The sequence below is a fragment of the Gymnogyps californianus genome, chromosome 6 (assembly GCF_018139145.2).
Source record: "Gymnogyps californianus isolate 813 chromosome 6, ASM1813914v2, whole genome shotgun sequence".
Taxonomy (NCBI): Eukaryota; Metazoa; Chordata; class Aves; order Accipitriformes; family Cathartidae; genus Gymnogyps; species Gymnogyps californianus.
The window spans coordinates 23,261,755-23,274,051 of record NC_059476.1 but is presented as its reverse complement, the minus strand read 5'-3'; positions in this window follow the sequence as shown (position 1 = coordinate 23,274,051).

Sequence of the window (12,297 nt, the reverse complement as noted above, 5' to 3'; positions counted from 1 at the left end):
TCCCACCATCTCCCCCGGGCTTTCTGCTCTCCCCAAGGCATTTGCCAGCACAATCCTGCCTGTCACTGTGGCCACTCAGCACCCTCACATGAATCAAGATAGGGCTGCTGAGGAGATCGTTTCTCTGGATGGTGTCTCCTGCCTGAATCACACTCTCACCCCACCTCCCAGCTGAAATGCCAAGGTACAGAGGAGAGAACAGCGTGAGTGAGAGGCCATTGCAGGCAAGGAACAGCTGAGAACGAAGGGAAGTTGCCATCACAGAGGCTAAGTTCTGCAGCTGGAGTTGCATTCTCCTTCCAGTTTTCTTGGGCATATCACTTAATCTCACTTATGGTCTAGACTCCTTCTGCCAAATGAAAAAAGGAGTGCATCCCTGTCTTTGCAGGCTGTTGTGAGAAGCTTAGGCACCTGAGTGATGCAGACTCCAACTAACTCTCTGACTGCTCTTTTCTACCATCAGCATCACTGCAAGGATTTAGATGTTATTTATTAAAACGAATTAACTTAAATTTAGGAGGACAGCAAAACCTTGGGTCCTCCAGGGGAACATCAGGTTGCTTCCACACCTCAGAGGCATCATTGCAAACAAGTTCTTTCCCCATCCAAAGTCTCTTTGTCCTGTCCTCTGTAGAATTTCATGTGTGCACAAAGAGAAAACTCTCTTGTTCATAAACTGCAACCGTGTGACCTCTGGTGTCCAGGAAAAGGATTGTGTCTGGTTTTTCTGGTCCCAGCCACTATTTGGTGCTTTTTTTTCACTGATAGGGCGGACGGTTTTCATAAATGGATTCCACCACAGGTGGCTCTCTTCTGGGCTTCTTTGTCCTCATGGGCTTTGCTTGTGTTTGGATGTCTGGTTTGCGGTGTTTGTCTTGATCTTCATTGACATAGATATTTGTTGTGCCCTGCATCATGGTCATATAAAAGTCCTAGAGGCAAAATATAATTTCTGTGATTGTTGTCACAAGGTACTCAGAGACCTTGTGAGTACTGCAGAGAATACAGTATGCAAGAATCCCCACCTCTCTTTGGAAATGTTTGGCAGTATTTTGAAGAAAATGACATATTTGCTCACATCTCAGGTTCAACCCTCCTTCCCCCTCCATTTTTGCCCATGCAGGATGCAGCTCTAATGCCTTTGTATTCTAACCCAATGGCAAACCATTGCTGGCATCTCATCTGGGATTGCATCAAATGGACAGACATGCAACCAGAAACAGCAGTCATTTAGGAGCCCCAGGCAAGCATGGGGAGAGAGCTTACCATGAGCTCTGTGTTAGTCTAGGGCTACCCTTAAAGCCAGTCCTGCATTTAGTAACTCACTCAGCAGCATGTGTGCTATGTTGAGAATCAGTTAATAGATGACTTACGTCTGGAGGTCTGGGAGGGGATGATTCATATTCATGCTCTTCCTGCTCATCGGGATGTTGATTGGTCTAAAGCAATGAACAAAACAATGACAAACAACAACATCTAGCTACAATTCACAAACAACTGCATAAGAAGCACAGGGCAGTGAGAAAATGTTCTGTTACTAAACAGGTCCAGAACTCAGGACATACTCGGAGGATAAATAACCACACAGGGGATAATATCAGGGATAGTATCCAATGTATTCTAAGCTGGATGCCAAAACGCTTTTTCATTTGGAACAATCACAGGCTCCACTTGATGCCTGCCCATGAGAATGACCTTGCAAAGGGGAAACCTCAATGCCCAAGTGTTGCGTTTACTAGAACACCCAAAATCTGTCTGGTCTTTTAACACAGAGGAAACCCCTCACTTTCACATTTACACCCTGGAAAAAAAAAAAAGATTAAAAAAAGATGATGTTAACCAACAACAACTACAGGGAAATAATCTCCCTCAGTACTGTTACACCTTTCTTTCTGAAGTAAGGAAACATAAACATCCATGCAAGTACTAAAGCTGGTTAAAAACATCTGTAAAGTGGCAGGGGAAGGAAAGGGCCCTTCTAGGTAGAACTGTCAATGTTGGGCTGCCAGAGTGCTTCATGGCTTTCTTCCTCCATGGGCAGGTTGATTATCTCTTTGGTGGTATGGGTGCTTTTTTCATCCCAGTGGAAGGAAGCATGGTGCTACAGAAACCCCTGACTCTACTCCAGCAGTAAGGAGGTAGGCAAGGTGCAAAGACCCACCCACCCCATGGGCTGAAATACAGGAAAAAAGGTGACCAAGCTATACATACTATGAAACACCTTGGAGCATTTCAGGAGCTAAGTAACACCATTTTGGAGTGAGAGGATCCCTAAATGAATGATTTCCTGTGGGAAATGACAGAGAAATCCCCTGAAGAACAGTGGTGATAGATTTTTTTTTTTAATTCCCTGCTAGTTAACAGATCACTTGGAGGTGCCCCTTCAGGATTTTCATACGAATTTCTCTTTTATCCTTATGAACCTGCAACTCTTAAGCTGAGGTCCAGCCTTTGAGAGACAGAGCAGAGACAGTCTGAGTGCCTAGGGATGTGGTCCTGAACTTCCCAAGAACTTCAGAGGGTGTTGAATCAGGTTTCTGATGTGGAGGTCTAGGCTTAGAAATAGCAAGGCACCCAGGAGATGGAAGGTAGTCACCTGATTCCAGCTGTAGTTCTTCCACTGGAAAACACAGACCACCGCCAAGATGACTGCAAGGACCAAGGCCAGGAAGCTGGGTATCCCTGCGGCTACTCCAACCACCCAGGGCTCATACTAACTCACAAAGAAAGACAGTCAGGTCAAACGCAGTGTGATCCTTTAACTCTGTGCTTAGTAGCTGAGCGAGTGGCTGCCATACAACAGCAAGAAAAGCCAATGCGAGGAACAAAACTGCAGCCCTGATCAAAACAGTGGTGTCCAGCCCAGCTGTACTGCACACTGACACGAACAGGGGAAGCAGATATTTTATTTCAGAGGGAAAACATTCCACATAATCAAACGGATTAAATAATGAAACAAACTCTTACCCCAGAAGAACAATCTGCCTGGACAGTTGTGCTTCCAGATGTATGTGCAGAAGTCTAGAAATTAGATGGTTACAGAACATTTACAAAAAAGTGTTTCATACAAAGCAAGCAAGGAGAGTGGCTAAGTGAGCAGTTGCAAGGCTTCAACAACAGCATGTGATTGGTAACACATGGAGCACGCAGCTGCACCCTGAGGTCATGGCCTGTACTTGCCAGTCATAAGGAAGAACCCAAACTCTGGTTCTTCCAACAATGGCTCTGACTGAATAGAAGGAATATATGTTTTTCCTCAAAATGGGGCTTGAGGCTGGAAAAAAAGCATACACAAGAGATAGGCATAAATATATGCCAGAGAAAGCTGGATTCAGAAGGAAAAGCAGCACAAAGGGCAGTGGGAAGCCCCAAGAAAAGATGTGCTTTTGCAACTGTCTGTTCTCTGTCCTTGCCACGATGCTGGAGGCAGCTGCCTGCACAGCCTTGTCTGGAGGATCAATCAGTGCCTTGGCTCACAGATGCAAGGCATGCAGCGCAGGGCACTGGCAAACCTGGTGTACCCCAAACCAAAACCATCTGGCTTTTTCTAGCCATTGCAAAATGTCACACCCAGCTCCAAATGACAAGGCAGCTCCAGCAAGGAGAAAGTCCATCACACAGGCAGTGATGACGGCAGGTGCCTCACTTGTTATCCCCTCTGCCAGGCTGACACACCATCTCAAACTGACATTGCTCCAGCTGAGAGCCACAGGACCCAGCGTCCACCCCAAACAGCTGTGGGGAGCAGCCCCTGGGTACAGGCCAGAGCGCAAGAGCTGTACCTGCCTGCTCAAAGGCCACAGGTCAGCCAGGTCTCCTCTGGCTCCCACAGCTAACAGATGCTGTGTTTAGTCAAGAACAACCATGATCAATACCCACATGTACATTCACCTTTCAGTAACTCAGTAGCCAGAAAAATCATCCTTCCCCATTTTAAGGCTGGCTGTGGCTGGACTGATTGTCCTCAATGCCTGTAACTCAGCAGTAAAATGCTGTTGAACCCTGGCTGGGAAGATGCAAAACCAGAAAGGGTCTGTGCGTCAGAATAGAGACTACATTTCACAGTATAGCAAGCAGGAAGGTAGGATTAGAAAGCCCAGATCTTTGCATGCCCACAACTTTTTGTGGGAAGAGAGAGGAACTCCATGTCTTTTAGCAAAGAATTAGCAGTGACATGTATCTTAACTGAGCATCGGGACACGTAAGGGACTCTCTGGTAACTGCTGGAATGGCTAATGGCCTGCTCCCCTCATCACCCACTCTCTCACCGGGAGAGAACAGAAATGAAATCTGAGACGACGTTCACATTCCCTTTGGTGAAAGGAGCAGGAAGAAAGTTCAGCTGCATTACATGCTTAGCATGTACTCACCTCTCACTGGATTTGCTCATTGCTAAATAAACAGGAAAACAGGAACAACTATGGGAATCTGGGTACTTCAGGCATCTCACCTGTCCTTACTGCTACAATATAATGTCAGTGGCATTACGACAGTCTGTCAGAGAAGATCCCCATCAGCAGCCACCCATAAAAGCAGCAATTTCTTTTCCAGAGTCACACCCCCCAGCTCCTACAGGTAACATGATGGTGAGTAGTCAGTTGATATTCATCCTATGCTGTGTACTTACTGAATTTACAGTTGTGTTGTAAAATGTTGAGAAAGACATTGTTGTCTCCTGCAGAGAAATAAAAAAAAAAAGAAAACCACAACTGAGTATTAGCAATTGGCAGATGCCCCTGGCCAGGCGTGGGAGCGGGGAGGGGTGCTTCTGAAGTGACTGGAAATGATGGCATGAGAACATACTCATTTGAGCTGAACAGGGAAGGCATGCTAGTTACTCCAGAGAAAACATAACCCATGCCATACAATTGGAGACAAGTGATATGAGGAAACATGAACTGGTTTGCCTGAATTGTTTATATCATGCAGGGCCTCTGAGCAGTCAGTGCCTTATCATTTAATGCATTTACCCTGACAGGTCCCCAGTGAGAAAGAGTAAGGCTGTTTAACCCCACTATGGCTTGGGAGATGAAGTACAGTGGTAGCTTGTAAAACAGCAAGGACTTGCACCTGCAGCCTTTGAGCCCCAAACTAATCACATGTGCCTGCTCCTGTTGATTCAAGGACAGCTGAAAATGATAGAAGCACATTAACTCCTTCCTGACTAAATTGTTTCCACACATAGAAAGGGAGGTATTCAGAACAGTCTCTGCTAGATGTACTGTCTGTCTGTCAGCTGTGATATAGAGACTCTGCCATCCCAGAGGAATACAGGAAGAGGCTTGCAGACAGCTGAAAACTGCTCTTAACCTCTTCTGCTGGTGCAGCTCTACTGCTGGTAGCAATGTTGGGTCCATTACATGGTGAGCTCTGTGGGCAGCTGGGGCTGCCTGTAGGGATCAGTGCTAGTGACAGTGTTGGGAATGGTACTGTGGAGAAGCTTAGCTTCAGAGGTGGGTTATCAGGACAAGCAATGCAGGAGCCTCTCTTCTCCTATAATCCAGGGGCAAGTAGTATGCATATCTGTATGAAGCAGCTCTTTTAAGACACTTAGGTTCAGTGTTATTCCTGAACCCCAGCCAGTCCCAGAAACATGTAAGAATTAAATAAACTGGTGTGAAAGAGCAAAGCTGCTGAGGTCTCCCTTGGAGCGGAAACTCTGGTGCTCTGGAATGTGACAGGAAAAGGCTGACAGAGCTTCACTTTGCATCCACAAAAAGCCGGTAGAGAAGGGGCCAGCAGGAAGTTGCCCTTTTTCTGACTGCAGGAAGTTCCGCTGCAGTGCATTGGGGAGGGCCTGGTTACTTCAGAACAAGGACGTCAATGCAATAAAAGCTTGCCAATAGAAGTCTGGATACTGCAGGTTATGGAGAAGGAAGGCTCAAAATGCAAGCAAGCTATGACAGATTTGGCTCAGTCTAAGTCCTGCAGTCTAGGAGTGGGGCACATCACTGCATGTTGAGGACCATAATCCACAGCAAAGTCAAAGAGGGAATGAGATTATTGAAAGACCCAGAATTCATCCTCCCATTACAGACACCAGCCGGAGGCTTGTTTAGAAGTTTGGCCCTTATACGCAAGCAGTGGACATTGTACTGGAAGTGTAACCTTTGAACAGCTTAGCTTATGGGACTGCAGACGTTGGAAAATGCCTCTGAGCATGCAGACACAGCTAGCAGTTGGTCACCAAGTGAAAAGGATCTCTTTCAAACTTCTAAGAAGTGCACATACTGCTGTACCCAGGCTGCTAGCTGGGAATGAAATACAGCAGAGACATTTCGCACCCAAATTTTCTACTATGCCTTCCTTGAACTTACTCACTGAAACACACCTTTGGGAACAGCTGACTTGTTAATGTTTGAGACTGGATTTTCATATCTGCCTCTTCTCCGAAGCTGTAAATTTATTTTATTTCCTTCTTCTTGGTTAAAGACAGTGCACTTAATGGAATTCATTATTATTTCTAGGACCGTGCATGCAGGTTAAATGGAAGTTTGAATAGAAGGAGCCACATAAATAACATATTTACACATGGTCACCTTTCTCTGCTCAAGTTATTTGTGAAACTATATTTGTGTGTGCAACTGACTATTTACAAATCCAAGTTGCCAGCTAGGAACAGGTCTGTTTGTTAGTCACAATAACCTGATTGGTAGCCCTTGATTTGAGTAGAAATGTTTTTCCTAGCTTATTCAATCATCACAGTTGCAGACCAGGGTTAAATACTTAGTTTCTTAAGGTGGGACACTAGCAGACAGACCATATAAGTAAGTCCTTATTTGAAGGAGAAGCCTGGTTCTGCACTGAAATCTCTAACAGGTGACTTGCAGGGCACTGGGCATTTGTGCTCTCCTCTGCCTTTAATTACAAAATGCAGGATTTGGGATATCCTAAGACCGTTGTATTTGGAAACTGAAGTGTCTAACCTGCTAGCAAGCAAATACAGAAAGCCGTAGCAAGACACTGAGAAACAGGCTGTTTCTCTCAATTGTACAATGGTTTAAAGCCATTGTCTCAAGTCACTTGCAAAAATGGATCAGTATGCAAGTTTGTATGCTAGCCATGTCAGGAGAGACAAGGATGTCCTTTACATAAAAATTACTATTGACTTCCAATTTATTTACTTCAAAAAAGAAAGAAGAGAAGATTTCTAATCCTCCTGATTAAAACTCCTGACCATTGCCCTGAAATTTCTAAATGTAAAGTGAATGTAATTCAATATTGCGATAACTTTCTATGCCTGCAGTGCCCCTGCTTTTCCTCATAGATTGGCCTGACTACTCCAGAGTAATGTTTACAGGGCTCTGAGTATCAGTGACCCTGATGTGAGTCAGGTAGGTTTCCCAGCAGCACTAACTACAGCATCTACTGTCTGCCAAGAGCACATCTTGGGTGAGAGAAAGCCTTATACTGCAGCTGAGGTAAAAAATAAATGTTGCAACCTTTCCCTCTCCCTTTTTGCCACTCAGAAACTCATAGCATCCTGCAGACCTGGAAACAGGAGAGACCACAAGGAGAGAAGCCTCTTCCTCTTCCCCAACCAAAATCAGCGTCACTGGGCCCCTGCGGCTCAGTACAGAGAGCTTCTCACTGAAGGGAGCAGAGGGGAGATGGACAAATGCAGTTAACACACACTTCCAGCGATCAGATCCTCTGGATTTACTTCTCAGATTTACCACAGATGCTTCCACCTCTCAGCATCAACTCTCTCAACACATGGATAATACTCCCTTTCCCCTAGCTGTTCTTGCACTTGCTCAAACTGTGATTGCTTGTGGGCAGGGACCATCTCCTCTTCTGTGCCTATACAGCTCCATGGGTAACACCTGGCCAGCTCTTGGATGGAGCCAGCACAGGCTATGTGCCATTCACTGGGTAGGGCTGTGGAAGAGAAACAAAGGGAGATCCCAAGGGGACCAATATGGGGAAGTGAAAGAAGATCAACACAGGTTAGAGAGACCAAAGCCACTAATCTATTATTTCTGTTTGTATGCTGTTAACAAGTAACTTTGTGCTGCACTCCCCTAGCTCTGCTGTCAATTCAAGATCCTTTGAGGGCATGTTTTCAGTGAATGCTCATGGAATTAATTCATTATTATGCTTCAGAGGAGAACGTTGCTTTAGCCTCAGAGCCAGCTAGCTGCTGGGAGGAAGGAGGTTTTGCTCCCAGCCACTCTCACCTGGCCATTTTTAAACACACAGCGTGCTTTTCAGCAGGTCCCATCTCCCAGGACAGGAAATCTCCTCAAGAAGGGTCCACTGCATGATCCAGGGCACAAGCTTCCTCTTTGTTCCAGCCGCCCTAAGACCACGCAACACCTCCAGGACAGAAAAGCTGGGGCAGATGCTGAAATCCAAGGAGGTGTCTGAAACCATTAGTTGCACCATAAGGAAATGCAGAGCTAACGAAGGGGCCAGCTTGATTGATCTGGTCGGGGTAGAGAATAGGAGGGTTAAACACTCCCGGGGAGCTTTTCATCCAACAGCAAAGTGGTCCTGTGGCCTCACCTCTCCTGCACTCTGACCTTCCCCCGCTACTTCCATCCAAACAAGACTCAACCGACTCGACAGGACGACTCCCACTCACCATTTCGTTCTTCTCCCCAAGAAATCCCTGCACGCGTTAACAGCAGACTGCCTGACGCCAGGGTTAGCGCTCCTTTTAGGATGAGTTTCTCTTCCTGCTAAAAACCGAACTGCGGACCTGCAAAGAGGAAGAGACGATGGCATTTCTCTCGGGCTGACTCAGACAACCTGGCTGGGTCCCAGCACACCTGACAGAGCCAGGTCCCTGCCAGGGGCAGGGTCTGGCACGTGCCTGGGAAGCTGGGCTTCAGGGCGCTGGGGACTCCGCCTCTTCTCTGCCGGCCCCATGGCAAATAAAACCGCTCCTGGCTCCAAGAGCGTGTTTAACATGTACCACAAATCAGCCTGAAGGGAATCCTGCTTTTGCTTTCTAAGGCTCGCACCTTGTCTGCCAGAGCACATTTGCTGGAAACGCCAGGACAAAGTGGAGGATTTCTGCTGGCTTGATGCTGAGCCCAACGAGCCTGTCTGGTCTGAGGCATTGTTCTTTGTCTGAAGTGCATTGTAACACTGGGTACTCATGTTTTTAAAAGATGAAGAATCTCCTGGCAGACAATGGATATTCCCTTCAGCTTCTCACACGTGGTGACTGGACGGTCCTTGGGCACTTTCTGGAACATAAAGTCCTGTTTCTAGAAACAAGCAGAGAAAATGAGGACTGGCCATGTCACACAGCACTGGTGGCAGGCAGTCAGTGTGGAAAGAGACATTAAGGGAACATGATAGTTGAACAGCAGCGAAGATATAAGCCTGAAAAAGATCTTTACACATACAACAGATAGGTTCTTACTGTATGCACAATCTATCTCACTGCAATTGCAAATGTCTGTGTGTTTCTCTAACAGCTGTGACTCCACTTCATATTCAACCTTCTATTTTACCTCCTATTTCCCAACAGCTTCACTTGGGCTGCATAATTTCTAGTATTTCAACATTGCTTCGGACTGTACTCGCTGTGTGACTGAAGGCTTCTGGCCCTCATTTTGGAAATGATGTCCACCTGGTGACCTGACTGTCAGCCTCCAGGCTCATTCCAGGGTTATACTGTGCCATGATACTCTGGTGCAGGAGGCTACATGGGGATGCTTATTCCTTACTTCATCTCCATTGCTGCTTTGCCTTTAGGAACAGCTGGGAGGAAATTCAGTCACCACGAAGGTTTGAGTGGCCATGACACGCACCACAGGAAATGTTCTGGGTGGTGGGACATGCATGAACTGGGTATATGTTGGGGAAAGAATACAGACACGATCCTTAGCAAGCAGGGTAGACATCAAGCAGTGGACAGAAAGAGGAAGAAAAGCATTTTAGGTGCTGCCTAGCTACTGAACATTTTGCTGCCACAGTGAGAGTGCAGACCACAACTTTGCAGTAAGGAACATCTGCCTCATGCTGATCCTGCTGTCCTTTGCACAGGAGTTTCACGTTCCAGGGTCTTTGGGACCTGCTGCTGAAGGCTACACCCTGTAGTGTAGTAAATGAGCCTCCTCTTTTGAAGTCTACTTAGGGACTAATTTCCAGATCCCTAATGTTTACTGCTGCAGATCTGCATCTCAGCCCGCTAAAGCATGAGTGCAGAACGTGAAACACAATGATGTAGCCCTTTGGCTGACCAACTTGTTCCTCTGCCCCACTTCCTAAATGCCCTCATGATTGCAAAAGCCAAGACAAAGCTAAAGGCTTAAGGAAAAGTCACTTCCTGCAGAGTAAATCCCACCCGGTATTAGCAGTAGACACAAGCAACTGTTGGCAGAACAAGGAATGTATTAAGAAATTTCCTCCCCTTGAGGAAGTGGTAAATGCATGCGTACAACAGAACGTGCAACTGAATCCACAGTCTTTAATGAATGCAGAGACTCATTCTGGGCAAAGGTACATTTGTGATTGCCCCCATACCCTCCTCTCCTCCCCCTCTTAAAAAATTATTTTAGTTAGTGAAATGTAGAACCACACAAAGACCAGAATACGTATACACACCTTAGAGGGTCTGACATTTTTTTCTTTTTTCTTAAGAAAATTTCACACATTTAGAATTATTGACTGTTAAGCCCAGTCAGTACAGCAGAAATATTCTACATAGATCATTGGTTGAAATGCACAGTACAACAGTTGTGAGCACACTGTCACAAGAGACACCTGTGTGAATGCTAACCAGTGTAGTAGATCCGTCAAACCACATTGCAAGCATCTGCAATGAACCAGTCTGGGGAAGATGGGAAATTACCAGAACATGGAACAGAGATGTTAAAGTACACGGGAAGCTCCAACAGTCACTTCTCTCCAGAGTCATTGCTCCCATTAGGGAGCCAGGAAACCTGAACCGCTGCTTGCCACCTGAAACTTTCCTTCTGTTTCACAGGGATCGGTGTCACGCTTTTATTTCCAGACCTGAGTCACTGCGATTTTGCTTGAACGGGGGCAAGGAAGAGAAGGACAAACGCAGACCCCATCTAGCAGAGCTCACTTCCCCAGACCTGCATGGTCAAACAGCTTGAGATCAGAGGTCTTGCCTGTATAAAAGGCCACACAATTTGAAAAAAGGAACAAAACAGAGCTAAAAAACCAAAACAGAAGTAACATGGTTTTATACAGCCTGCAATAAAGCTATAGTCAATGGTACAGTATTGTTCACATGACACTTATTAAGGCTTTGACTACTGGTCTTCTACATGCACATTTTATATACATATAATCTTGTGTGTGTGTGTGTATAAATTACATTATTTTTCTTGTTCTAAGCAAGAAAATATTTTCATGCATTTGCTTCTCCTAGTATTCACAATACTTGGACCATATTCTGTTCAAGGACTTCTGGAGAGGGCTGGGTCTATTTATTATCCATCTGTAAATGCCCTCATCTCCAGGAATGTCGTTTGTGCCTCACAGTGGTGCTGGCCCCACACTTCTCCACGGTCACACACCAGAGAGGAGGTGTCACCCCGAAGCCTGACAGTACATTGGTATGTAAACATAGTAATCCTTGGATTATAAATACTTTATTAAAGCTAACATACCTCAGCTTTTAGCTCATAATTGCCCATGAGTGCCTTAATGAAGTATCATTCAGAATAAAGTCTTTTTTTTTTCCTTCTCTTTTTTTTTTCTTCCCATATCAGCAGCTCAGTTACAGTGGTTCCCCCAAAAGCACAGTTTTCCCTACAAGTGCCAAGCTACCTGTTAATTCTGCAAGGCCATGGCTCGGTAGCTTCCGTGTACATAACTAACTGCAACACAGAGCATGTCTGAGCCGTGTAGCTCAAAGTGCTTAAGTCACCATCTCGCTTGCACCCTGCCATGAGGTTAAGAGACTGGGCCATTGGCCAGCAAGGAACAGGGAGGAAGCAGAAACCAGCAGAGCTCTCCCATTCCTAGTCCCATGCCTGGAGCTTGCACATGTTTGACAGGATCCCAGAGCTCACCAGAGCTGACCTGTAGCATGGCCTGTGTCCCTCTGCCTCAGGGACACCCTGACTATCTCTGGCCCAGTGTTTCCTTCGGTGAGATGCTCCAGCTAGCTGATGTTGCAGAGCACTCCTAGGTTGCAGTGGGGAGCCCTGAGGAGAGCAGCTCAGCTGTGAAAAGGAAGGGCTCACGTGGAAGTGCTACTAAGGAAAGGAAGCAGCGTAAAGAAGGCTGAGAAAGCAAATGTGGGTGGAGTGAGGAGGAGAGATTCCTTATTTAAGATAAGGCCTGGACTGCTGCCACAGCCCT